Source organism: Rhinolophus sinicus, linkage group LG09 (assembly GCF_036562045.2).
Source record: "Rhinolophus sinicus isolate RSC01 linkage group LG09, ASM3656204v1, whole genome shotgun sequence".
NCBI classification, from domain to species: domain Eukaryota; kingdom Metazoa; phylum Chordata; class Mammalia; order Chiroptera; family Rhinolophidae; genus Rhinolophus; species Rhinolophus sinicus.
The window spans coordinates 18,001,389-18,029,200 of NC_133758.1; the positions used below are offsets into that span (position 1 = coordinate 18,001,389).

At 37.8% G+C, this 27,812-nt stretch overlaps 1 long non-coding RNA gene across 2 annotated transcripts in view; it reads right to left on the reverse strand.

Moving 5' to 3' along the window:
- Positions 1–540: 540 nt before the first annotated feature.
- The window catches only part of LOC109440954 (uncharacterized), a 120,093-nt gene continuing 92,821 nt past the window's right edge, over positions 541–27,812 (reverse strand). For both annotated transcript variants that reach the window (XR_012498628.1, XR_012498629.1), the window contains exons 2-3: positions 9,499–9,600; positions 541–1,075 (exon numbers count right to left, since the gene is read on the reverse strand). This is a non-coding gene — a long non-coding RNA (uncharacterized LOC109440954). The remainder of the gene's footprint in view (positions 1,076–9,498; positions 9,601–27,812) is intronic.

Here is a 27,812-nt window from a genome sequence, read left to right on the forward strand (position 1 = left end):
GGAAATTGTTCCACAATTTTGATTCACCCTTCCTTTCTACCACACCAGGTGGATGACATCTATAGTTATTTTAACTTTGAGATTTTATAATTTGCAAGACAGACACTCTGATTTAATGTTTGTTTACTTATGTTTCTTAGTGGCTTAGAAATAGAGGCTAAATTAATTTTTTCTTCAGAGTACAGTGATAATTACAAGTAAATATTTAGGGAAAAATGTATTTTGTTACGGTTTGGAGTTTCTATAAAACCAATTTTCTGTAGATTAACAAGAAATTGTGCTAACTTAAAGTGGGAGTAATCACAATTGAAAGATGGTAACATTCAGAGGTGTTTTTAATCTGATAACCAGTACATTTTAACAATTTCTCTAAAACTAATTTTACCATCAAAAGAAACTTAGAAACCTCACAAAGCATTTCCCACTTAAGTTTAAATTGTATATATCTTTATATTTTGATAGATAGATAGATGATATATAGATAGATAGATAGATAGATAGATAGATAGATAGATAGAGCAGATGCCAAGAAAAAGTATAGACATTTTAAGAAAAACTGTATTAAAATTGCAATACTCAATATATACTGATAACAAAAGATGAATACAAGCCATTTTTCACTTCTGCAATTACAAGAGGTGCTCAAAGTGGTTACCATCAGCGTCCAAACTCTTCTGCTTATGAAGAACTACTGCTTGAACACATTGATCAAAGTGTCCACTTGTGTACATTTTTTGGCACCCCTGGTAGATAGATGATAGATAGATACATAGATTGATACATGAAAAATAGATACATATATAGATAGATACATAGATAGATTATACATAGATAAATAATATGAGGTGTGACCTAAAAATACAGTGAATACTTAAATTTAAAAAATTATCACAGTTAAAGACACATTGCCATTAATCCTCCTCAAAATACTCCCCCTCACTTCGAACACACTTTTCCCATCATTCTTGCCACTCTCTGAAGCAGTTCTGGAAGTACTCTTTCATGAGTGTCTTTACTTCATCCTCCATCATGACAATGCTCTGTGTCACATATCACTTCTGGTATATGGCGATTTCTGTCAAATAAAAACATTACAGTGTGTCATCAACCTTATTCACTGGATCTGGCACCATGTGACTTCTGGCTCTTCCCCAAAGTCAAAATGACCATGAAAGGTAAACGTTTTGAATCAATGCAGAACATTGAAGCAGCCGTGACAGCACAACCAAAGAGACTCATGAAAGAAGACGTCCAGAACTGCTTCAGAAACTGGCAGGAATGATGGGATAAATGTGTTCAAAGTGAGGAGGGAGTAGTTTGAGGGGGATTAATGGCCATGTGTCTTTAATTTTTAAATATATATTTTTTTAGACTTAAACATTCACCATATTTTTTTATCATACCTCGTAGATAGGTGATAGGTAGGTAGGTAGATAGATGAGAGAGAGAGAGAGAGAGAGAGAGAGAGAGAGATACATACATACATACATACATAGATGCATAGATACATACATACACAGATAGATACATAGATATAGGTACACAAATACACGCGCACATATTGGCGATGGCAGCTCTCGTCAGCAAGTGTTTCACTTTACCAGACACCTGCATGGTGTCCTGAAGGAAGACGAGGACTCCAGATCAGCTGCTTTTATCTATGTTCAGGATAAAACTTGCTGTACCAAGTTCACTGTCACATGGTACCTGTGGATAGCATTTAACTATCCACAATCAGGAATCAACCACCACCGACAAAATGCAGGAATAAGCAGCCAACTACATATTTACAAGCTGTAAATTAAAGTGCACCATTTTTCCCCAACTAGCTTCCTCTACATTGAAATTTGGTTATGATTTTTGGAAAGTCCATATTGTTTTTCTTTCTTCTTTTTTTTTTTTTTTTAAAGTCTTTAAGAGCCCATATGGGAATGCAAATACTACAGCAAAGTTGGCATTTACAGGAATTCCCTGAGGACAGAAATCATACCTTAGGCAAATCTCTGTACTCCTATGTATGGGACATAAAATTATGTCTATTGAAATCAGGAAATTATTCTATTTACAGTTCTCTCTCAATCCTTCTGTAATATCAAAGAGAAAAAAATTTTGGTTTAGTGCTTATTTTTAACCACTTGTCCCACATATGGTGATATCCTTTTCAGTAAACTGAGAATAGACCTCAGGTGGAGAGTCAAGAGCAGGCCACGGTACCCATTTAAAATAATGCTAAAAATTATTTAGTTTTTCACCTGCCTTCCCTTTATGCCAAGTGATACTGGTTTTATATTTATGAGAACAAATACTATTTACTTATTTGCAGATTGCAACAAGAATGCAAAGTGAGTAAAGCTGAATCAGACTAGGGGTAAGTTGTCTATTCGAGGTCTAAGGGATGAGAAATAGTGAGATGATGAAAAGCTTGAAAGGGTAGGTATTCCAAGGAGAGGGGGAAGCATGAGCAAAGGCATCAAAAAGCAGAGAAACATAACCCATTTGAGAAATGGGGCAAAGAGTAAGCCAAAGATTATGCATTTTACCCTAAATCTGTAGGGAGGAAGTTCACAGTTATATGACCCATAAGCAGGAAGGGTCATTATTATATTTACTATTTAAAAAGATCAGTCAAGAAGCAATCTGACAAGTGGACTGGAGGGGGAAGAACTAGTTGCCCAAAAATTGAGCCAGAAAAAGTGTGATGGAAAGAGGGTTACAAAGTACGTGTCCAAGGTACATTTGGTCTTTATTACCATTTCAGTTTTTTGAATGGCTAATGTCCTTTTATGTTTTCCTATATCTTCTAGGATAATGATACTGTTTTTTGTTTTATGTGGGTTTTTTGTTTTGTTTTGTTTTGTTTTTTAGAAATGTATTCTAAAACATTTCTAAAAAACATGTATTCTAAAATACATTTTTAGAAATGTATTTACCTAGGTTTTCCAGTCTGTTAGCATATGAGTATGACAAATTTTCATTATATTTAATGCCTTTCTACAATCTACTATATTTTACATATTTTCACATTTTTCTTTGAATTTGCATGTTGTGTTTCTTCTTTTCATCGTGGTCTGTTTAGCTACAAGTTTATCTGTTATAATTGGTTTTGCAAAGAGCATGCTTTTTAAAAATTACCCTGTTTTCCTGTACTCCATTGATTTCTGGCCTTCTTTTTATGATTTCATTTCTTTTTGTTCCTTTAAATGTGTTCTGTTTCTCTTTTTCTGGCCTATTGAATTGAATCTCATGTATCTCCAGCCTTACTTATTTTCTGGTAATTATAGTGAAAACTATTATTTCCTTCTTGGTACTCTCTAGGAGCGTAACGCACATTTTGAAATGCACTGCTTTCATTTTATTTAGCTGTAGTAGTTTACAATTTCACTTTTGATTTCCTTTTTAACCCAGGGGTTATATAGAGGCATGATTATTATAGATCTGGTTCACACAGGAATGTTAAATATGTCCTTTTGTTAATAATTTCTAATTTTACGGCATGGTGGTCAAAGACCATTACGTGTATGTGTATGGTACTGGTTCTTTGAATTTGTTGAAATTCCTCTGTGACCTGCTACATGACTGGTTTTGAAGAACAGTTCATGGGTGCCGAAGACGAAATATGTTCTCTGTTTACTCAATCAAGCATTGTATTTGTTATCTTCAAATTTTCTAAATGCTTAATTTTGAATATATATAGCAGCATTGTTGAGATAGAATTCCTTCCATAAAATTCAGTCATTAAAGGCCATGATTCTATGGCTTTTCGTTTATTCACAGACTTGTGCAAATATAACCACTCTCTAAATTAGAACATTCTCCTTACCCCCAAAAGAAACCTACACCCATTAGCAGCCACTCGTCCTTCCCTCCCACCTCTAGCTTCTGATAACCACTAATCTACTTTCAGTGTCCATGGATTTTCCTATGCTGGACATTTCATATAAATGGAATCATACAATGTGTGTTCATTTCTGTCTGGTTTCTTTCACTTAGGATAATGTTAAGATTTATGTATGTTGTAGCATGTATCAGTGTAGCATGCATCAATATTTCATGTTTTTATTGCCAAATAATGTTTAATTGTGTGGATATGCCACATTTTGTCCTTCCATTCATCAGTTGGTAGACACTGGTGGTGTTGTTTTCTTCTTTTAGCCCTCATAATTAATGCTGTTATGAACATTAATGTACAAGTCTGTGTGGACATGTGTTTTCATTCCTCTTACGTATGTACATAAAAGTGGAAAAGCTAGACCACAGTATGAAGAACTGACAAACTGAGGAACTTCCAAAGCAGCATATATGGGTTTCCCATTTCTCCACATCCTAGACAACACTTCATTGGAGCCATTCAGTGGATGTGAAGTGGTATCTCACTGCGGTTTTGATTTGCAGTTCCCTAATGACTAATGACACAAATGTTGGCCATTTGTATATTTTCTTTAAAGAAAAGTCTGTTTATATCCTTCACCCATTTTTCAATTGCATTTTCTTTTTATTATTTAGTTGTACGCATGCTTTATATGTTCTGGATATATATCAGACATAGCATTTGCTAATATTTTCTCCATTCAGGGGGGTTGCTGTTTCACTTTCTTGATGTATTGTTTGCACTACAATTTTTTATTTTTTTTAAATTTTGGTGTTGTTGATTTTCTTTTTCCTTTTGTGGCTAATATTTTTGGTGTTATATCTAGAAACTATTGTCTAATCCAAAAACTACTCCTATGTCTTCTTCTAAGAGTTTTATAGACTAAGATCTTACATTAGTACTATGATCAATTAAAATAAAAAAACTAGCTTGTCAGCTAGCCTTTTTAAAATGAACTTTTTAAACAATTTAAAAATCGTTTTAGAGTTACAGAAAACTTGTGGACATAATACAGAGAGTTTCTGCATACCCCACAGCCAGTATCCCTAAATATTAACATCTTACATTGGCAGAGCACATTTCTTACAATTAATAAACCAGTATTGATATGTTGTTATTAACTAAAGTTCATACACTATTCAGATTTCCTTAGTTTTACCCAATATATTTGTTTTCTATTCCCATTCAGAATTTCACAGTACATTTAGCCATCAGGTTCCTTCAGGCTTTTCTGGGCTGTGACCATTTCTCAGATTTTCACTACTTTTTGGTTACTTTGACCAGTTTTGAAAGGTACTAACCAGGTATTTTGTAGAATGCTCCTCAGTTGGGAGTTGCCTCATGTTTTTCTCATGATTAAACTGGATTTATGGATTATGGCAGGAAGACCACAGAGACTGAGTGCCACTTTCACCTGTTGATATTAATCTTGACCAGCTGATTGAGAGAATTTGTATTTGTCTGGTTTCTTCACTGTAAAGTTATATTTTTCCCCCTTCTCCATACTGTATTCTTTGAAAGGAGTCATTATGAGCTTTCCCACTTACAAGGGGAGAGTTATGATGTCTGACAATTAGGTTCGTGAACTCATCCTAGAATAAGTGCTACATACCTCACTGCTGAATATCACTACGGTCACCTTCGAAGTACTCCCCTTGGGAAGCTATGCAGTGATGCCAGCGCCTAGTTCACCCTTCAAAGCAATTTTGGAGTTCTTTTTCTGGAATGGCCATCAGAGCTGTCATTGTATTACCCTTGATGTCCTGAATGTCATCAAAATATCTCCCTTTAATGTTTCCTTTATCTTCGGGTAAAGAAAGAAGCCACTGGGGGCCAGATCAGGTGAGTAGGGAGAGTGTTCCAATACAGTTATTTGTTTACTGGCTAAAAACTCCCTCACAGACAGTGCTGTGTGAGCTGGTGCATTGTCGTGATGCAAGAGCCATGAATTGTTGGTGAAAAGTTCAGGTCGTCCAACTTTTTCACGCAGCCTTTTCAGCACTTCCAAATAGTAAACTTGGTTACTGTTTGTCCAGTTAGTTCAAATCCATAATGAATAATCCCTCTGATATCAGAAAAGGTTAACATCATTGCAACAAGTTCACAGACTTAATTGTCATAACTTGTATGTATTTCATCGCATTTTTCTGATGGTTACAATTCCATTAAAGCACATAGTTCTCTTTTTTAGGTCAATGTCTCAATTTCTTTAATATCCATGTCTCTCGCTCACACACGATAAGAACTTCGGCTGACTTTTATCTCCCCTGTACCCTACTGCAATTCACGTCGCCTGTTTTGATGTGACATTAAATTCTAGATTAGATTTTGTAGATATATAATTCTTTTTTAAAAATGATTTATTGGGGTGACAATGGTTAGTAAACTTACATAGGTTTCAAGTGTACAATTCTGTGCTATATCATCGATATATCACATTGCGTGTTCACCACCCAGGGTCAGTTCTCCACATACGAAACATATAATATTTACCAATTCCCTTATTTATTCCTGCTCTCAATAATTATTCCTGCTCTCCTCCTGACTAATTTATATTCTTGTTAGAGAATATGCTCAACAAAAGCTTTAGATAAGGTCTATGAATGTTAACATGAAAAGATTTTTACTTTACCCTATCATTTCAAATATCTACTTTCTGGATAATTGAAATCAATTCCTTCTCCTGACCCCTAAAAACACATGATCTCATTGTCTTGTTGTTTTTGAGAAATGTGATGTCCAACCTCATGCCTGTGGCTTTATAGATGATTTGTTTTTCACTCTGGAAGCTATTTGCTAAATTTCACTCTGATGTGTCTGGATGTGTGCTTTTATTTCTTTGTTTTTTTTTAATGTGTGCTGCTTCACCCTCTGAAACCATTTTTAATCTAAGGTCATGTGCTTTCCCTTAGTTCTGGAAATTACTCACTTTTTCCTCCAAGATTACCTTCCCACATTATCGTCTTAATATTCCTTTCTGGAATTCCTGTTAAATAAATGTTTGCACTCTGATTTGATCTTCTTTATCTCTGAATTTGTTTCAAATACGTTCTGCCCATTTATTTACGCCATCCCCTTAATCTGGATAATATTCTCAATATGATTTTCCAGCCCATTAATTAAGTCTTTGTACCTATTCTGCTATTTAAATTTTCTATGGAACCCTTATTTAAATAATTACATTGTTTCACATCCAATATCTCTAACTAGTTTTTCTTTAGAAACATCTGTCCCTTTTCCATGTTTAGAATAAATTTCCTTATTTCCCTGAGGATATGTATTATGCTTATTCAAAGTTTGTGTTTTTTTCTGCTCCATTAGCTCTGCTTTCTCTACCATGTATTTTTGTTGTTGTAATTGTGGTCACACTCATCAAATATTTTGTGACTTTAAAATTGTACTGTTATCTTATTGGTAGTCCTTTTGCAGGGTTAGCTCCCTCTATATCTGGGAAGAGTGAAGTCTAATCCTAACTTTGTTCTTCTAGCCGTGATTTGGGGGAAAGGGAGCTCTAAGTGGATTGTCTATTGATATACAGTCTGCCCTCAGTATCTGAGGGTTTTGCATCTGCTAATTCAACAAATCATGGATGGAAAACAGTGTTTGAGCCACAGTTGGGAATCCAAGGACGCGGAGGGCCGACTGTGTGCGTTGTTCTCCGTCATTTTGTACAAGGGACTCGAGTATCTTCAGATTTCGGTATCCTCGGGGAGTCCTGGAACCAATATCCTACAGATCCCGAGGGACAACTGTAATTTGCTTAACTGTTTCCACTCTTTTCCTAGAGTCATGTTGTGCCCCATGACATCAATGATCACATCATCCCGGCTCTCCTTTGTCCAGGGATATTCAACCTGTGTGGCAATTATTTGGCCTATACTGGAGATAGAACATGGGAGAAGGTGCTCATGGTAAATTATCCAATTACTACATGTTTATTGTCCATTTTCTCCCTTTAGAGTGAAAATTCCTTGGGGTAGGAACTTTGTATCATTTACTACTATCTTCAGCACTTATAACAATGTCTAAAATAGAGCAGCCGTGCCATAAGTTATCTGTTGGATGGATACATATAGCTAGTCAGATACCTATCCCATCAGGGCTCTGGGCTGACTTGCTATGACTCATTCATGTCTAGATTTTATCCCAGCTTTCTTAATCACACTACACATGAGGCAAATCTAATAATCTAGAGTAGGCCTTCGAGGTACTGTGTAGTTGTTTATTCCAATCCTTTTCTTTTTAGGACTCTGGGAACTTGGTGGGTGCCAATCACATTTTGCTATATTGGAGGTACCCTAAGCTATAGCCAAGGGCATGTGCTGCCAGGTCATGCCTTCCAGCCTGGGCAATCTGAGAGAGAGAAGGAATGGGTGCCTGGGACCATCTACCTATCCTTCTCATGTTGCTCCAGGCTGCCACGTCTTTCACTTAAAAAGAAATCCGGATGCTTTAAGCCTCCTGAGGCATTTTCACAATTTTATACCACTTGTTATGAGAAGCTCCACATTTGCTCTCATGAACTTTACCTTTTCTAGCATCTGTTAGATTTGATGTGGAAGACAGAGTCAGCACCCAATGCTTAGTTTGCTTCCTGACAAGAAATCTATGTAACTTTACTAACAATTGTCACCCCAATAAACTTTAATTTAAAAAAGCAAGAAATATAAACTCCCAAATCTATTTTTGACATAAATTTAAATAGACAGTAAATTGATTTCAATGCAAAATATTAAGTTGTTTTTGAAATGACCTAGCAAAAAACATGGAGCCTATGACAGAAATTATGAATGTGTTAGGCAAATTACCAATGCCTTGAACACAGTAGGTGTTCGATAAAAAGTTGTTGATGAATGGAAGGAATGAATGAATGAATGATGCTTTACCAACTAATACCTATAAACTCAGACCTCCCTGGAAGTCTTATTCCTGTAGTGATGTGACAGGGGAAAGCCATGAGTGAAGCAAGAGCACAGAAAAGGGAGACACAGGTAAAACCAACTTTTCCAAACTTACAATTTTGTTAAAACCAGCCCTGCCCAGAGCAATTTCGAAAAGACAAATGTTAAAAGACAGGCTGAAGCAAAGCCAAGGAGAATTGGAATATTGGATCAATGTTTTAATTGACCAGGGGCAGCACAAAACAAATATAAAGATCGCAGCACTGACAGCAGCAAGCTACTGAGCACACAGAGCAGTGCACTGGGGAAGAACCACAATCAGTACCGACTCCTGGACCTCAGAGCTATGGCTAGCATGTCAATATCTACAGTGCTGGTACCCCTTCCCTGCAAGAAACATGGATCTGAATGGGGGAGGGGAACTTGAAAATTAGAAGTCACTTAAAATCTATAGATTTCGCATGCATGAGATGTGATAAATGGATGCCAAACAGAAAACAAAGGGACCGTAATCCAACAAAGGGACATCTTGGTGGTACTAGTAAAGTTAGAAATCATGCAGGTCACTGGGTGGACGGAGCAATAGTGTGACTCCACCATACTGTTTTCTCATCTCCAGTTACCATATTATCCATTCAAATAAAAATGTGATCATAAAATTATATTTTAAACCTCCTAAATACTCAATCTAAGTATATTAGAAGTTTAAAAGACAAGGCAGTATCTTACCTCCAGAATACCGCCTCTTACTCTGCACAATCTCTTCTTTTTTGATGAATCCACACCCATCACTGGGGCTCTATGCTTGAGTGTAGTTTCCAGCTTCTGTGACTGTAAGTAAAGAAAACCATACTAAATGGTGGCAGTTACCGACCACAGAAAATGAACAAGTGACCTTGCTTCTGGTGCACAGTTCAATAGGCTGAATACCAAAGACCTGGTTTTCTGACTACCTCAATGATCTTGGGCAACTCATCTGTCTGAATCTCTGCAAAATGATCAATAAATGGCAGTAGGTGGCTTAGGTAATCTTAAATCCCTTTCAGTTTGGACATTTTTGTTTGTCTTTGTCAGTGTTCCCACCACTTGAGCCTCAACACAAGGAATGCTAATATAGAAAGGAAGCAAAACAAAGTCTTGGTTATTTTATGCATTGCCAAGACTGAGAGCTTCATACTGGTTCTAAATCTTACTTTCCTTTGTCTTCTTCATCTCTTCCTTGAGAACTTGTATTGCTGAGGTCCAAGTAGACCTCTTGACCCATTGGGCTGAGGACAAGTAAATAACAAATATGTGGAGAGAGAGAGAGAGAACGAAAATTTTCTGTAGTCTGCTATCTTAAGAAAACACATAATCTGGTAGTTAAGTTCTGCCAGCCAGGATCCAACTCCAGGTGATCTGTTAGGCAGAGCGGAACTAAATTTTAGTCAGACAGATTGAAAGCAACTTGGTCTGAAAGAATAGGTATGGCTGGACAAATTTGGGGGAATTTATTTCTTTTGGGGTAGCAGTTAAGGTAATGCTTTCGTGAGTGGATTCAGGGCAAATGGTTAGTAACATCAACTACACACACACACAAAAAAATGATTGTGATTAACCTGTGAATGGCTAAAATATGATATCCAGAAGTGCTCCCAAAAACAGAGCATCATGGAAAATTTTCACTACATAAGAAATAGTTTACTTTAGAGACATTTTTGTTCTTGCCAATGTAAAAAGGATTAGAGTCCTACTCGGGGAGAACATTCTCTTTCCTCCTGTATTTGAACAACCAGTTAAATTGTCAGCTCCACATTTAGACAGAGGCTTGAAATAGGCTTAATTAGAGTTTTAAGGATTGGGTCATTGAGTAAAATTTCCATCTTATGTTTTGCAAAGTAGTGAATTCTACCATCAAGCTGACATTTTGTTAAATGAGGTGAGAAAGCAGAATTAGGTAGGAGCAGGAGGCTAAGCTGATGGTTTTACGTTGCCACCAAAGCTGAAGAGAGGACCAAAGGTAGCAAGGACACTCTAGCAAAAACAAATTAGAAGCTGGTAATCTCTTCTGATTTAAAGACCTGTAGTTTTCTTAGTGGAGAGACTATAATACCAAATAAGTGACAATTCCTACTGGAGTATGTTTAAACCTATGTGTTTGGAAGTTGTATCATATAGAGACAATCACAGGTACTGGAGTCCAGTTTTTAATTCAGGATTTTTCATAAACTGGATTTGTAAACTAAGACAATTAAACTTCTGATCTTGGTTTAACTGTAAAGCATGGGTGGTAATACCTATGTCACATTACAAGCTGCAAGACTTAGAAATAACATTAGTTAATTGTTCACTGCTACCCCAGCTAAGCAACTCAAATTCCACAGCTAATGTTCACCCATTCCATAAAAAGCACAGGTCAAGATGTTGTAAATTAATATTTTAAAAAATAACCTTGCTGCAAATCACTTTATAGAGTAAATAATTCTGCTGAAATGTGGCCAGTGGCTTATCGTTCCAGTTTAGATTTTTATAAATGAGATTTTCTTAAAGTAGGAGCACACATCAATTTTTTAGGACATGATGTGAACAAATGATGTCCTGAGCCTTTCTGCATCAGAGACAGCTTGACCTAGTGATCTACAGGTTAGGACCCTCTTTCAAGAACATGGCAATAAACACTCCTTCGGAGACAAGAAGTACTTGCTCTAATGCTGAGGGGGCAGGGGAGGAGGATGGTATTATGTCTGTCTTTTCTGCAAAAACAGGACAGAAAAGTGCAAAATTTTCTGTGGTATCTTTTCTGAACACTCCTCTATCCTAATAAATTGCTACTTTCTCTGTATTCCCATAGCTCTTTGTTCATAACACAATCTCTATCTATCTTTGACAAATACCAATAACAGCTCATGGTTATTAAGTGCTTCTTATGAGCCACGCATTGTTCAAAGTGCTTGACATGTAATAAACCATTTAATCATCTATGTGAGCCAAAAGGGGTAGGTGCTATTATTTTCCCCCATCTATAGATGATAAAACTAAGGCAGAGTAACTGAGGCATTTGTCCAGTGTTCTCTAGCAGCGAAGTGGACAGCCGAGGTCAAAACACAGACTTTGTTTCTGTAATCTATGCTTTTATCTGTGTCAAGCGATGTTGTTTCTCTGGGCTAGACATTTGAGAATCGATCCATTGCAATTATTAGAGTTATTTTGTGGGCTCTATGGTTGAGGCAGCATCTGGAAGACATGGTGATCCTGACAATGCAGAAATCATCTTTAAGAGAAACAGAACGTGGCCAGGGAAAAAGTTTTTACCCATCAGTGTTTTTTCTAAAGGCTATACTGGAATGAGAACAGAAGTCCAGAAAGCCGATATGCTGCTAAATTGCTTACCAATGATGAACAAATTTATCAACAATTGCATCCCCATATGTTAGATATGAAAGAAAGCAAGTTCATCTAACATTGCCCATTTATGCTAAAAGGAAGACTGGAAAGAGAGTGCTCTCTCCAGACCCCTACCCACAATCCACTTGTTAAAGACAATGTAAGGCCCCTTGGGAATAGGTCACTGCTTAACTTTTTAAGCCTCACATTTTCCCTCTTTTCTTTTAAATTCTACACTCCAATCATATTGCAATAGACTCATTTATCAGAAAACGCTCCAGTTTTCTTTATTCTGCAAGTCATGGTACCTGTTGCTCCCTTTGCAGCCCCCATTGTCAGGCTAATTCTTACTCCTCATTTAGATGACTTTGCACAGGAGCTCTTCTCTGACCCTCTTGCCCAGGTCTAGGGTTTTGCCTCTGTTCTCAATACATTCTGAGTAGTTCCCACTAATACCTTGGTGTCTAGTCTGCAGAGAGGGTACAGGTTGACAACACAAACTTTGGAGCTGGAATCTTGGTCCCACCACTTACAAGTCACCCAACTTTGAGTGACTTTATTTATATTCTCTGAGTTTCAATTTTTTATTTGTACAGTGGAAATAAGAACAGCATCCATCTCATAAGTTTGTGGCGAGGATCAAACTAGTTTAATGAAAGTAAGAGTTTAAGAACCATCACAGAGTAAACTGCATATGCCTGCTATTATTAGTAACAGTGGGTTTTCCATGAAAGCTACCCACTCATCCCAAACAGTTGGAAACCGAGATCAGAATATATGGTCACCTTGGGTTATTTTATCACTTTAGGGAGATTGTGATTCTTAGATGTCAGTTCTAATTACTGATCTCAGGGTGATACTGGGACATGCTGCCCTTGCTGGCGGACATTTAAAGGGAACCACTGCTACGCCTATTCATTCTTTTTTTGGACCACTTCCTTTCTCCCCTGAATTCGGTTTCAAATATCGCATCAGCATTTTCTCTGCTGACAGCATTACAAGTTCAGGGATAACTGCTCCTTGGGGCATCATTGGCTGCTTCTGGTAAACAGTGCTCCATGTATTTGCTTTAGTTCTACAAAGAAGCCAGGGAAGAACGGGCTTTGAGGCCCTGGGGAGCTTCACAGACAGAGGTGGGGGGTGGCACTTTGCCAACCCCTATTAAAGTTGTAGAAAGGTTACTTTTTCTCCCTCTGCCTTTCTGAATGATACAGAACAAACATCATTGAGAATCACCTGAAGTGTAGCTGACTAGAAGTCCTAAGGATATACAAAAGAAGCCATATCCATACTGGTAGGAGGAGCGGGAGAGACCCAGAACAGGCTAGTGCCACACCTGTGTGTGGCAGCGAAAATTGGGAGGATAATTTTAACTGTGGAGGTGTCCCTGAGGAGCGAGTGGTTTCAGCACCACCCCACACTCCCCAGCCCAGGATTCCAGTGCCAGGAAGAGTAGTCTCCACAACTTCTGGCTGTGAAAAACAGAGCAGATTGTGGCTGAGAGGGACAGAGAGCTGATGGAATCCCAGGCATTCCTCTAAAAGCACAGACTTACTTGCTGATGGATGCACTCACTCTGAGCTCCAGAGATGGGGCAGCAACTGGAAAGGTGCCAGGGACATAAAAGGAGGACTTGAGCTGTCTGGCTTCAGGGAGAGGGTTGGAGGGGCAGCTTTCTTCCAGACAGAAGTGCTGGCAGAAGCCATGGTTTCTTTGCTGAGCCCTCCCCACCACCTGCATGCTGACACAGGCAGCTACCACACCTGAGTCTCCATCAACTTGGCTAAAATCATTTGCCCCATCCTGTTGATTCCCTGAGACCACATCCCACTGAAACTAATATAACATTTTATGTCAAATGCAATTGAAATTTTTTTTTTAATTATTAAAATAAAAAATTAGCAAACCAAATACAGCAATACATTAAAAGAATTATACATCATGGTCAAGTGGGATTTATTTCAGGGATACAAGAATGATTCAGCATCCCCATATCAATTAGTGTGATACACCACATTAACAAAGTGAAAGATGAAAATCATATGTTCATCTCAATAGATGTGGTAAAAGTTTGACAAAATTCTATATCCATTTATGATAAAAATTCTCAACAATGCAGGTATACAGGGAACATACCCCAACATAATAAAAGTTATATATGACAAAGTGACAGCTAACATATTCAATAGTAAAAAGCCGAAAGTTTGTTTTTGTTTTTTCTAAGATCAGGAACGACACCAGGATGTCCTGTCTTGCCACTTTTATTCCAGATAGTACTGGAAGACCTAGCCAGTGAATTTAGGGAAGAAAAAGGAATAAAAGGCACCCAAATTGGAAAAGAATAAGTAAAACTGTCATTATTTGCAGATGATATGATATTATATATACGAAACCCTAAAGGCACCACAAAAAACTGTTAGAACTAATAAAACAATTTAGTAAAGGCACAGGTGACAAAATTAATATACAAAAATCAGCTGCATATCTATACACTAATAACAAATTATCAGAAAGAAACAAAGAAAAAGTCCCATTTATAATTGTATCAAATAATAAAATCCCTAGAAAAAAATTTAACCAAGGAGCTGAGAGACCTATACACTAAAAACTGTGAGACATCAATGAAGGAAATTGAAGTCATGAATAAACCGAAAGATATCCCATACTCATAGATTGGAAAAATTAATACTATTAAAATATTCATGCTACTCCAAACAATCTACAGTTTTAATGTAATCCCTATCAAAATTACATGGCAAATTTTCAAAGAGATAATACAAATAATTTTAAAATGTATATGGGAACCACAAAAGGCCCCGAATAGCCAAAGCACTCTTGACAAAAAAAGAACAAAACTGGAGGCATCACGTTCCCTGATTTTAAACTATATTACAAATTATAATAATAAAAACAGCATGGTATTGGCATAAAACCATATCCGTAAATCAGTGGAACAGACTAAAAGAGTCCAGAAATAAACACATATAGGGTCAATTAATTTATAATAAAAGAGCCAGGAAAATATAATAAGAAAAGGGCTGTTTCTTCAATAAATGTTGCTTGGAAGACTAGAGAGCTTCATGTTAAAAAAATAAAATAAAACTGGACCATCAAGACCATACACAAAAACTAACCCCAAGACTCGAATGTAAGATCTGAAACCATACAATTCCTGGATAAACACATAGACAGCAAGTCCTTAACATCAGTTTTGGCAATGATTTCTTGAATCTGGCACCAAAAGCAAAGGCAATAAATGTGAAAATAAACAAGTGGGGTTACATTAAACTAAAAAGCTTCTTCACAGCAAAGGAAACCATCAACAAAACGAAAGGCAAGCAACGGAATGGAAGAAAATATAGCAAATGACCTACAGGTGTACCTGACTGTATTGTGCTTTGCTTTATTGCTCTTCGCACTAGTTAATGTCGATGTTGCCTTTTCCACAAATTGAAGGTGAGACCCTCCAAGCACAAAAATATTATAATTCACTTCATTGTGATACTCACTTTATTGCAGTAGTCGGGAACTAAACCTGCCATGTCTTCGTGGTAAGCCTGTGTCTGATAAGGGGTTAATGTCTGAAATATATAAAGAAATACAACTCAATAGCACAAAAACCTAAACAATGCTATTAAAAATGGACAGAGGATCTGAATAGATCAACATACCAATAATCCAACAGGAAAATGAGCAAAGCACATGCCAGACTATTCATATGTACAGAAACATAAACTGTGCATACACATAAACAAGGTAATGCTGATAATAATAAGAGTAATGGTAATTACTCTTACCAGTAAGTAGCAATTAATTTCCGAGAGCTTATGCTATGTCAGGCACTGTCCTAAGTGCTTTAGTTGTATTAATTTATTTAAACCTCACAGAAATACTTTGAGTTCAGTGTTATTATCATCCCGATTTGACCAATAAGGAAATTAATGATTATAGATGAAATAAAATTATTAGAGAGGGTAGATATGCAAACTGATTAATTATTTTAAAGCTGAAATACCATTTTCATTAATCATACACGCAAATATAACAAAGCTTTATAATACACAGTGTTGCTGAAAGTATGAGGACCTGATGGTCTCATATATTTTGGGGAGAATATTAATTGCTATAACCGCTTAACAGTGTATAGCAATTTGTTAAATGCATATATGATTTTTAAACTGTGGGAATTTCTAATAGGAATTTCTCAGAAACATAGAGTTGCTACATATATGTAAATATGAAAATACAAGAATTTTTATTGTACTATATTTTTCTAGTTGCAAAAGACTAAAAAAATTTAACTGCCCATCAGTTAAATAAAGTATGTTATATGCAGACAATGAAATACTTGATAGCAATTTTTGAGTATGAGGTTCACCCCTGTGTGCTGATTATGGAAAGGCGTTCAAGATTTTAAAGCGATAACGTCAAGGTACAGAATTGTGGAAATAGTCTTCTCTCATTTATCATGTTAAAATAAGGCAATGCGCTTGCATATACATGTGAAGTGTTTGGAAGGTCTATAAGAAACTCTTAACCGTATTTGTCTCTGGAGAAGGGACTGAAGGTCTGAGGTGAGAGAGACATTTACTTTTCATTATGCAGTCAAGTTTTTGCCATATACAAGTTTTACCATTGAGATTTTAAAAGAAAGTACTGGGAAGAGAGACGTGGTAAGATTTAAAACAAAACCAGCCTTTGGGACAAGAGTCTAGTCTCACACGGTGGCTGTGTTAAAGGGAGCCACACTGTTTGCCATGGTGAAGTTCTGTCCAGGTGTTAAAGTTAGACAGATGATGTATCCTCACACCTTAAATTCAGGGACTCTCTGCTGCCCTCTGATTCTTCAGTTCTCATTGGAGCCTTTCCTAAATTCATGCAGAAGGTGACAAGCATAGCTTATATTTGGTTTTACTTGATAGAGAAATCTGATATTGTGAGGCAAGCTTCAGAGCAGTTCCTGGCAACTGGAGGTACAGGAGTACTGCATATAAATTGGAGAAATGCTTTGAAACTGAGGGTTTCTTTCACAACCCAGGAAGTCTGCTCAGCAGGTAGGATTCCAGTAGCTTTAGGTTCACTTGAAAAAGCTTTCTGCCAAATGCAAAATCACATAATAAGTAGTTTTCAAACTACCTCCCCAGAGACCAAGCTTGTTAAAGTTGTTCTTCCCTAAACAAGAGTATATTTGAAGAACTGGGAAAACACTTATTTCATAGTTATTTTTTGGCCCTAGGGATGACTCAGACAGTCTTCTGTTGAATTGGGACCAACCTGAGGGACACACAAGCTGATGCTGTCAGGGTCATCCTGGGCCCAGAAGTGCTCAGTGATGTCTTGTTCCCTGCAAAGGACAGACTCATCAAGGGTGCAGAGGGTACCAAGCAGTAGGAAAGGAAGCAGCACTTTGGAGACAAGACCAAAATTCAAATTATGTTAGTCAATTGGGAAGGTGAAGAAGAAAAACAGAAGGAGGGAAAATATGAGAAGTACTGAAAATGTGGAAAAGGTAATGGCCAAAATCTAGGTGAAGAATTGCCTACAATTAAACCTAAGGTCAGAGTAGACAACGAGCCGTGGTCAATATTTAGCCAGAAACCCCATTCTGTGAATCACAGACAATGGAAGAAAATCATTCTCTTCTACCAAGAGCTAGTCAGGCATCATTCTGAGATCTCTTTTTATTTCTGGGTTCTAACGTCTGCCTGGAAGGATATTTTTAAAAAATCAGACATGGTGATATGACTGAGAAATGCAACCTAAAAGGAACTACGTGAGCAGGAAATATCATGTACATAGATTTCTAAGAAGTATTATGTGAGTGACTTCTGGAAGGATGCCTTAACCTCACTAAGAAGTCTACAATAAAGGATTATGTCAGGACACCAGTACGTTTTAATGGTGATGAATTAAACCGCCCAGAAGTCATCCATTCTAATTCAAATATCTCTGGGAATGAGTTAAGAAGATAATTGTTCTTGTGCTATAGCATCTCATGGAGCTGTATGCTTTTTATTCATACTACCTATTGAAATTGCAAATAAATAATTAATTCTTTCCACAAATATTTATGAGCACTTACTGTCAAGTACTGTTCTAGGCACTATGTATATATACCCCTTTAAATTCTATTTTCAAACCAGCCAGTTCGTGGTACAGTGTAGCTCTTCCTTAAAGTAATACATTGTACGTAGCTATCAAAAAGCTGACACTCTCATTTTTAACCTGGAGATCTCTTTGTTCAAATCCAAAAAAATCATCAGTTTCCATCTTCCAAGTTACCATAAGATACTGCTTTCCCAACTCTTTCATAATTACATAGAATAGCCCCCATTTTTTCAGTTTCCTCTAACAATTTCCTTGACATTTTTCTAGTCTGTGGCCCATTTTCAGAGATGAAGCCAATGACATATATTTTAGGTTTTAACATCTCACTCCTGGCATCAATTTCTGTGTAAGTCACGAAAATGTTGTGTAACATCAACTACAAAACACACTGGCTGAAGCAAATGCTCATGAACCCGTGAGTCAGCTGGGCAAGTCTTGTGGTCATAGCTGAGCTCATTCATGCCTCTGGGCAGCTGCGGTTGTCTAGGCAGCTTTGCTAATCTGAAAGGACTCAATTTAGGTAACGAAAATGACTTAACTCTGTGATGCGTGTCTTTCGTGCTCTAGCAAGACAACCCAGGCTTGTACTTAAGGCAATCAAAGAGAAGCAAGAGAACAAGTAGAAATAGGTAAGATTTATTTGCTTGCCTCACATTGACCAAAGCAAATCACATGGCTGAACTAAAAGGCAAAGCAAAGGGAACTCTTCTCTCCCTCTAAATCAGAACAGCTACAAATCCATAGGTGGAAGGCATGGGTGCGGGAAGGGGTAAATAATTGGGGCTATTAACACAGTAAATGTACCAAAGAGACTATTGCCATAATCCAGATCAAAAATGATGCCTTGGTGGCTGTGGGAGTGGTGAAAAAGAGTCAAACTCTGGCTCTTTATGGAGGTCAAGATGATACAATATTCTGACAAGATGAAGTGGATGAGAGAAAGGGGGAAAGTGAGGTTGACAAAAGTTTGGCCCAAGTAAGTGGGAGAATAGATTTGATATTAATTAAGGTTGAAAGACTGAACAATAAACAGGTGTGAAGGAGAATATCAGGACCTTCATTCTGGACATTGTTCCAATTAAGATAGCTGCAAAGCAAACCATCTCAAAATTTAGTGGCTTGTAACAACCACGTTGATATTGCTCACAAATCTGTGGTATGGGCAGGACTCATGGGGATTAGCTCATCTTTGCTCCATTTGTCATCAGCTGAAAGGCTTGACGGCAGGGACTAAAATTATCTGAAGCCTTGTTCTCTCATAAGTCTGGTGGTTGATCCCGGGAAGACTCAAACAGCTGGGGGCTAGACGAGCTGGGATTCCTCCTGCGTGTCTATCTTCGTGTAATCTCATCACAGTCTCTATACTATGGTGGCTTTAGAGTAGCCTGTCTTCTTACACATCAACTCAGGACTCCCAAGATGTGTGTCTTACGATAGACACAGCCAGGTAGAAGCCTGTTAACCTTATTAGCTTTTCTAACCCAGTCTCAGAAATCACACAGCATCACTTCCACTGCATTATTTTCATTAGAAGTGAGTCACTAAGATCAGTTCACTTTCAAGAGAAAGGGAATTCATACTCCATCTTGAGGGAAAGGAGTGTCAAAGCATGTGTGGACATATTTTTCAAGCCCCACAAATGTGATAAGCATGTCTGTTAGACTTCCAAGTAGGGAACATAAGGAAAGTTTCATGTTAATTAGCCAGCAATTCAGAGCAGAGATCTAAACTGGTAATATAAATTTGAAAGACAGAAGAGATTCATATATCAAGTTGTAGGAAACTCCAAAACTTAAACTTTGGAGAAAGAAGGCAGAAGTAGCAAACAAGATGAGAATGAATGGGGGGAAAAAGCCATAGGACAAAAACCAGAAAATACGACTTTTCTATAATTATTTTCCAAACAAAATGTAAGCTATGTGTCAGGAATTGTTATCTTTCCCTTTGTGAATTTCCAGCACAGTATCTGTAGAAACAAAAATAAGTAGTTTTTAGATAAATAAAAGTTGAGCTACAGGAAGATTCAGGGTAAGGTCTCACTGACTGGAAGGGGAACAGAAAAGCATGGGGAAGGAGCTAACGGTAAGGAATCTAATTCTTGACATACACATAAAGCAGGTGGAAATACATTTCTGGAATCCTAAAAGCAAGCTTTGGTCAACTAGTATACCACAGGGATGCCATTTGACATATTAGGAGAGGATAAATCCACCAAAGAAGAGGCAGCAGAGAAAAGAAATCAATGACAGAATCTTGAGGAATACAACTTCTTACCACAGCCCCCCACACTCAAAATGATTTGGTCCTAGTTTAGTTTTCCAGGCTCACCTTACATCTTATTTTTCCCCCTTTATTTCTATGTTCTAGCTACAATAATACCTTTTCTTTTCAAAAATAAAAAATACTGTGGCACAACAAGCATTGTAAAAATAATAATAATACTATTTGACATCATTTGTGATGTTTCAGGTATGCTTGGTCAGTGGTCTCATTTGTCCCTGCTACTTGGTGTAGGGGCAGGAGCAAAGGCACAGCAAGGGAGAATGAAGATGGGGTCTGGCATATCAAGACCAATAAGTTAAAGGATAGGCAGGCTGGGAATAGGAAATAGGAAGAGAACATATTGAACATGTGTAACATGCATTATATATATATTTAATATATATTTAATTCTCACAACATCCATGTGAATTTGGTATTAATTCCATTTTACAGAATAAAAACGAGAAGGTAAGTAATTTTTTCCTAGGTCAGACAGCAAGTAGTTGGATCCAATACTCTGAAGAAATGAATATAATAGGTATGGAAATTCAGTCATGGGAAGACTGGAGTTCCAGCTCAGGAAACTCAGCTGTTGGAATCTAGTGTTCAAAGCAGCAATTAGTTGTTGAAATCACAGGTCCACTTCTTGGGGTCTTGGAGGGCAAGCCAGAATCACAAGTCACTGGGAAAGTAACATGCCAGGCACTACAAATTTGAGCAAATGAAATCACAGTTGCTATTTCTAATAGAATTATAGTACCTGTGTGTGTCCTATTGAATAGCATCTAGAGATAGCATTTGCATTTCTTATGTTTGTGATAATTAGCCATTTTGAAAGGTAGCGTTGGTGGAGATAATTACACAACTGTACATATATTTATAGTTCCCTATACAATCATAGGTGAGCAGAACACTTCACTGTTCAATTAATGACTGTTTAAATAATAGCTTGAACCACTGCATCAGCTCTCTTGTTGAGATAATATAGCTTTGCAAAAGAGCTGCAGGAGAGCAGACCAATGCTCTTGGAAACTCCATAATGTCTCATAGTGGGAAACTTGGTCCACAATTATGTGACCTGAGGTTAATACACATAAGCACAGGAGATCTTTTTTTTTTTTTTTTTATTGCAACAGAGGAGTCTAGTAATCAAGCAAGTATTTGTTGAGAATCATAATATGTATTAGGTGTTATTGGGGATAGAAAGATGAAAGGAAATAGTTTTTGTCCTCAAAGACCTTACAACATATAACTGACAATCCCAGGTAACAAACGCAAGTGTACTAGGGTATAAAAAAATAATAATTACCTTTCTCCAGTCTCCTATTAAGGGGAGAAGTCACTATGGGTTGGGGATAATTTGGAAAGGGTTCCCATGGACTGGGAAGAAATATATGAGCAAAGTTCAGAGGAAAAAAGGGCAATGATGTATTCAGGGCCAAGTCTATCTCAAAGAGACTAGCTTATGTCACACTGGACATAACTTGAACTTGAGACTTGATGGGAAGATTAAGACTAGGTTTAGAGTTTGGACTCAATCCATTGAAGAAATTTATGCATAAATATAACATAATAAAATATTTTACAAAGTTTTTTGTAGAATATGCAAAATCCTTCCAATCTATAAAAATAATGTATTAAATTGGTGCAAAAGAATTGCAGTTTAAAACATTAAAAATAATTACAAAAACTACAATTACTTTTGCACCAATCTAATAACTACAATCTATATTCTAATGAAATTATCTATTGTCATTATCTATACATTAACATTCCTCCCCTGCCACAATGACTATTAATAATCCAAGAAAGATATATTTATTAAGTAAACCATAGTTATCACATTATGGAATTCTCAACATCCATGCTCAATTCTAATTTTCTATCAAATTCATTTGTATATATACAAACTGGTCCATCCACAAGCTTTATATTTTATCATCTGAAAACAAAGGAAGATGCCAACACTTTGGAAAATGATTTGCTGTCATAAACAAACAAACAAACAAACAAACAAACACATTTATAGGCCAAGTAACTCAAAACAAAAATATGTTACAACTTTAAGAACTATTTCCAGCCATCTCCTATGGAAATAGCACAAATAGATACAGGAAAAATAAATGAGAAATAGCTGAGGGACTTTTATAGCAATTTGGTCAACAGCAAATAATTTTTTGGTGATGTGCTCTGCTTCCAGGTTTCACAGATCTTATCAAATGTGTGGGACTGAGTCTGAAAAGAAGGTGGGATAGACAGGAGGACCACAGAGTGAAGGTCAAAGCAGAGTGCAGTAAACTTCATTCTCTTTGGACATAGGCGATACTAAGACCTAAAGTCTACTTGGATGTAACGGCTAGGAATGATGTTACTTATACTTCTCATATCTGAAATTAAAAAAGAAAAAGAAGAAAAGAAGAAGCCATAGGCACCTAGGGAAATAAAGACAAGAGTTAACCAGAGAACACAAAGACTTTTTAGCACTAGGGGATTTGATTTTATTTGCCTAAACCATAATGATTTGCCTAAATTCTTTCCAAAGGAAACAGAACAGAAACCACGAGACTGTCATCATCAGTTGCTAGTTCAGAATTGTTTCAGGCCTCAGACTATTAATTCTATCAGCCTTTTAAGACCTCTCTGTCTCAATTCCTTTTTAACCACAACCACCGTTAGGTATCTTTCATATCGCAGGCATTGTACCCAGCACTTTGCATCTATTATATAATTTAATATTTATAATATCCCCATGGTATAACGAATATTATTACTCTTATTTTATAGATGAGGCTTAGAGACATAAAGCTAGTGATCCTCAAATGCATATGTAGGGACATCCCAAATGCATTTTCAAAATGTAAGGCTGGAATAACAGCAGTAGAGATCTAAGATGGAGGAGTAAACACTGTGCCTGTGTGCTTCCATGAACATATTAAAGTTATAATTATAGAACAATCAACCTAGAAGACAATCTGAGGTCTAGCTGAACAGAAGTCCTATGACTAAAAATATAAAGAAGAAGCCACATCAAGACTGAAGAGGGGCACAGATGCAGAATGAACCCCTAACCTCCATGTGGTGGTTGAGAACCAGGAGGGATATCTCAGTGACCAAAGTTCACCCCAGAGGAGCAAAGGACCCCAACCCCTGACATAAGGCTCCCCAGCCCTGAGTACTGGTGCCAGGAAGAGGATCTCCACAACATCTAGCTGTGAAAAACAGTGAAGATTCCAACCTTCTGGGTGGGACAGAAGGCTGTGGGACACCCAGACATCCTCTTAATGGCCTGTGCACAGACACACTCACTCGCAGACACTCACCTTGGGTGTCTGTGAAAGGACAGTGATTTGGGAGGAGTCAGAGACATAAAGGGGGGCAGACTGAGGCATGTGGCTTTGGGGGAAGAACTAGAGGACAGTCAGCATGTTGCATGTGTGAGGTCCTCCTCCCATGCAGCTGACAGGTGGGTGCTCTTTTTCCTGTGTTGAGCCCACCCCCACCACGGCCAAGTCTGAATCTGATTGGTCTGGTGAGCTCTGCTCCTCCACCCTGCTTACTCACTGGGACCCAGACCCACCCAATTCCATGAAGAGCCAGCCCCACCCATATTGCACTCTCTCTTGAGAAACTATCAAAGACTGGCAGGCCTCCACCAGGCAATTACTGATTAGTGTGCTCTGAGACTTTTGCTGAGTAGCTCCAGGCTCAGCACTGGCACCAAACCAGAATTTACATTAACCTGGTGAACACAACTCTTCCCACTCTAGTGACTCCCTCAGACCCTGCCTCAGACCCTGCCTCAACTTGCACAAATTACGAGGCTCTATCAGCAGTTGAAATCTAAGGAAGCCATCAGGTGGCAGCAGGCCTCAGGGTATTCTGGCTTTTTGCAAAGCTACCCCAGGCCTGGTTCTGGTGGCAGATATCCTTGATTCATAATGTGTTCCCTTCCACACACCTCCAGGTTTAGCACAGGCAGCGAACAACTACAAATCACTTTGTAGCTCCTAGCAAGTAGTCTCCAAAAAGTCACAGTGGGTGATCTTGGCCTGCACCAGAGACCCTCCCAGGAGGTCTCAGAACCAACATACTTGGAGGTTGGCTTCAGACCATAACAGAACATTGCCCAATTAGCCCTACGACCTGCACACACAGATTGGTCTAAACAGGCATGAGAGCCTACTGTGGTGAATCCCACTGAGTGAGACAAGTCTCCCACACAGCAGCCCATAAGCTATGGATGTGGCCAAACTCCACAGTCAATCAGTCTGAGGGTCGATTCTACTCATTGATGTGCCAGTGGCAAGCAAGTCTCAACTATAACAGGAGGGCAAATACAACACACACAAGGGACACTCCTGGAGCACCGGGAGCTGGTCACCAGGAAGACTGTGCCACTGGGCCCCACAGGACACCTACTACACAAGGCCACTCATCCAAGACTGGGAAATATAGCAGATCTACCTTAATACATAGAAGCAAACACAGAGCAGCAGCCAAAATGAGGAAACAAAGAAATACTTCCCGAATGAAAGAACGGGAGAAAACTCTAGAAAAATAGCTAAACAAAATGGAGGCAAGCAACCTACGAGAGACTGTTCAAAACAATGGTTATATGGATGCTCAAGGAACTTAGTGAGAACTTTAACAAAGAAATAGCAAGCACAAAAAAGGACAAAGAAACCATAATAAAGAGACAAGTCAGAAGTGAAGAATACAATAACTGAAATGAAGAATGCACTAAAAGGAATCACCAGCAGATTAAATGAAGTAGAGGATCAAATCAGTGATTTGGAAGACAACGTAACAGAAAACACCCAATTGGGACAGAAAAAAAAAAAAAAATCCATAAAAAAAAAAAAAATGAGGGTACTTTAAGAAACCTCTGGGACAACATCAAGAGTAACAACTGTTACATCATAGAGGTACCAGAAGAGAGAAAGCAAGGGCTCGAGAACCTATTTGAAAAAATAATGACTGAAAACTGCCTTAACCTGGCAAAGGAAATAGACTTACAAGTCCCGGAAATGCAGAGTCCCAAACAGGATAAAGCCAAAAAGGCCCACACTTAGGCACATTATAATTAAAATGGCAAAGCTTAAAGACAAAGAGAAAATCCTAAAAGCAGCAAGAGAAGGGCAATTATAATAGTAACTTATAATAGAGCTCCCATAAGACTGTCAGCTGACTTCTCAACAGAAACTTTGCAGGCCAGAAGGGATTGCCACAAAATATTCAACATGATGAAAAGTTAGGATCTACAACTAAGACTACTCTACCCAGCAAGGCTATCATTTAAAATTGAAGGACAGATAAAAAGGTGCCCAGGCAAGAAAAAGCTAAAGGAGTTCATCACCACCAAACCAGTATTACAAGGAATGTTAGAGAGACATCTTTAAGATGGAAAAAAATCAAAATTATGAATAATAAAATGGCAATAGCTATATATCTATCAACAATTACTTTAAATGTAAATGTAAAAGACAAAGGGTAGCTGAATGGATAAAAAAACAAAACCCTTACATATGCTGCCTACAAGAGCCTCACTTCAGATTGAAAGACTCATATAGACAGAAAGTAAAGGGATGGAAAATGATATTTCATGAAAATGGAAAAAAGAAAAAAAAGCTGGGGTAGCAATACTTATAACCAAACAAAATAGACTTTAAAACAAAGGCTAGGGCCAACCCGGTGGCTCAGAGCGGTTGGAGCTCCGTACTCCTAACGCCGAAAGGCTGCTGGTTTGATGCCCACATGGGCCAGTGGACTCTCAACCACAAAGTTGCCGGTTCAACTCCTCGAGTCCTGCAAGGGATGGTGGGCTCTGCTCCCTGCAACTAAGATTGAATATGGCACCTTGAGCTGAGCTGCCACTGAGCTCCTGGATGGCTCAGTCAGTTGGAACGTGTCCTCTCAACCACGAGGTTGCTGGTTCAACTTCCGCAAGGGATGGTGGACTGCACCCCCTGCAATTAACAATAGCAACTGGACCTGGAGCTGAACTGCACCCTCCACAACTACAATTGAAAGGACTACAAGTTGACACTGAAAAAATCCTGGAAGTACATGACTGTTCCCCAATGAAGTCCTGTTCCCCTTCCCCAATAAAATCTTAAAAAAAAAAAAAAAATGCTCTAGGAAGAGACAATGAAGGACCCAGTAATCCCACTTCTGGATAGTTATCCAAAGAAATCTGAAATGCTACTTTGAGGAGATGTTACATCCCAATGTTAATTGCAGCGTGTTTACAATGGCTAAGATGTGGAGGCAGCCTGGGTGTCCACTGATGGAAGAATGGATAAAGAGGAGGCAGTTCATACATACAATGAAATATTGCTCAGCCATGGAAGGGAATGGGTTCTTGCCATCTGTGGTGTCATGGATGGATTTGGACGGTTTTGTGCTGAGCAGAGTATATCAGACAGAGATAGACAGGTGCAATGTGATTTTACTTATATGTGGAATTTAAGAACAAAATTAACAAACAAAACAAAAACAAACTCATAGATGAGAATATTTTGATGGTTGTCAGATGGGAGGGTAGTGGGGGTGTGGTTGATAAAAGGGGACGGGATTAAGAAGTACAAATTGGTTGTTACACAGTAGTCATGGGGATGTAGAGTATGCATAAGGAATATAGTCAATAATATTGTAATAACTATGTATGGTGTCAGATGGGCACTAGATTTGTTGAGGTTATAGATGGGAGGGGGGCCGGGGACAGAGTGAAAAAGATGAAGGGATTAAGAAGTACAACTTTGTAGTTACAAAATAGTTATGATGATGTGAATTGAAACATAGGGAATATAGTCAATGATACATTAATAATTGTATACTGCGAGGTGGGTACTGGACTACTCAGGGGGATCACTTTTTAAATTATATAAATGTCTAACCACTAGGCTGTACACCTAAAATTAATATAAAATAATATTGAATGTCAACTGTAATTGAAAAATTAAAACGAGGGGAAATGGGAATGGGAATAAGAGGTCCAAATTTGCAGGTATAAAACAAATAAATCACGGGGATGTAATGTATAGCATGGGAAACTTAGTCGATAATATTGTGTAGCGTGGTACAATAGCAGATGGTTGCTGGACTTAGCATGGCGATCACTTCTTTAGGTATATAAATGTTGAATAACTATGGTGTACCCCTAGAACTAATATAATATTGTATGTTAGCTATATTTTTAATAAAAAATCCTTTGTAAAATGTAAGGCTGGCTGTTGGAATTACACATAAATTGATTAAATTAAGATTATTTGGCTTTATATTCAGAGCTTATATATTAGAGATTATAAACT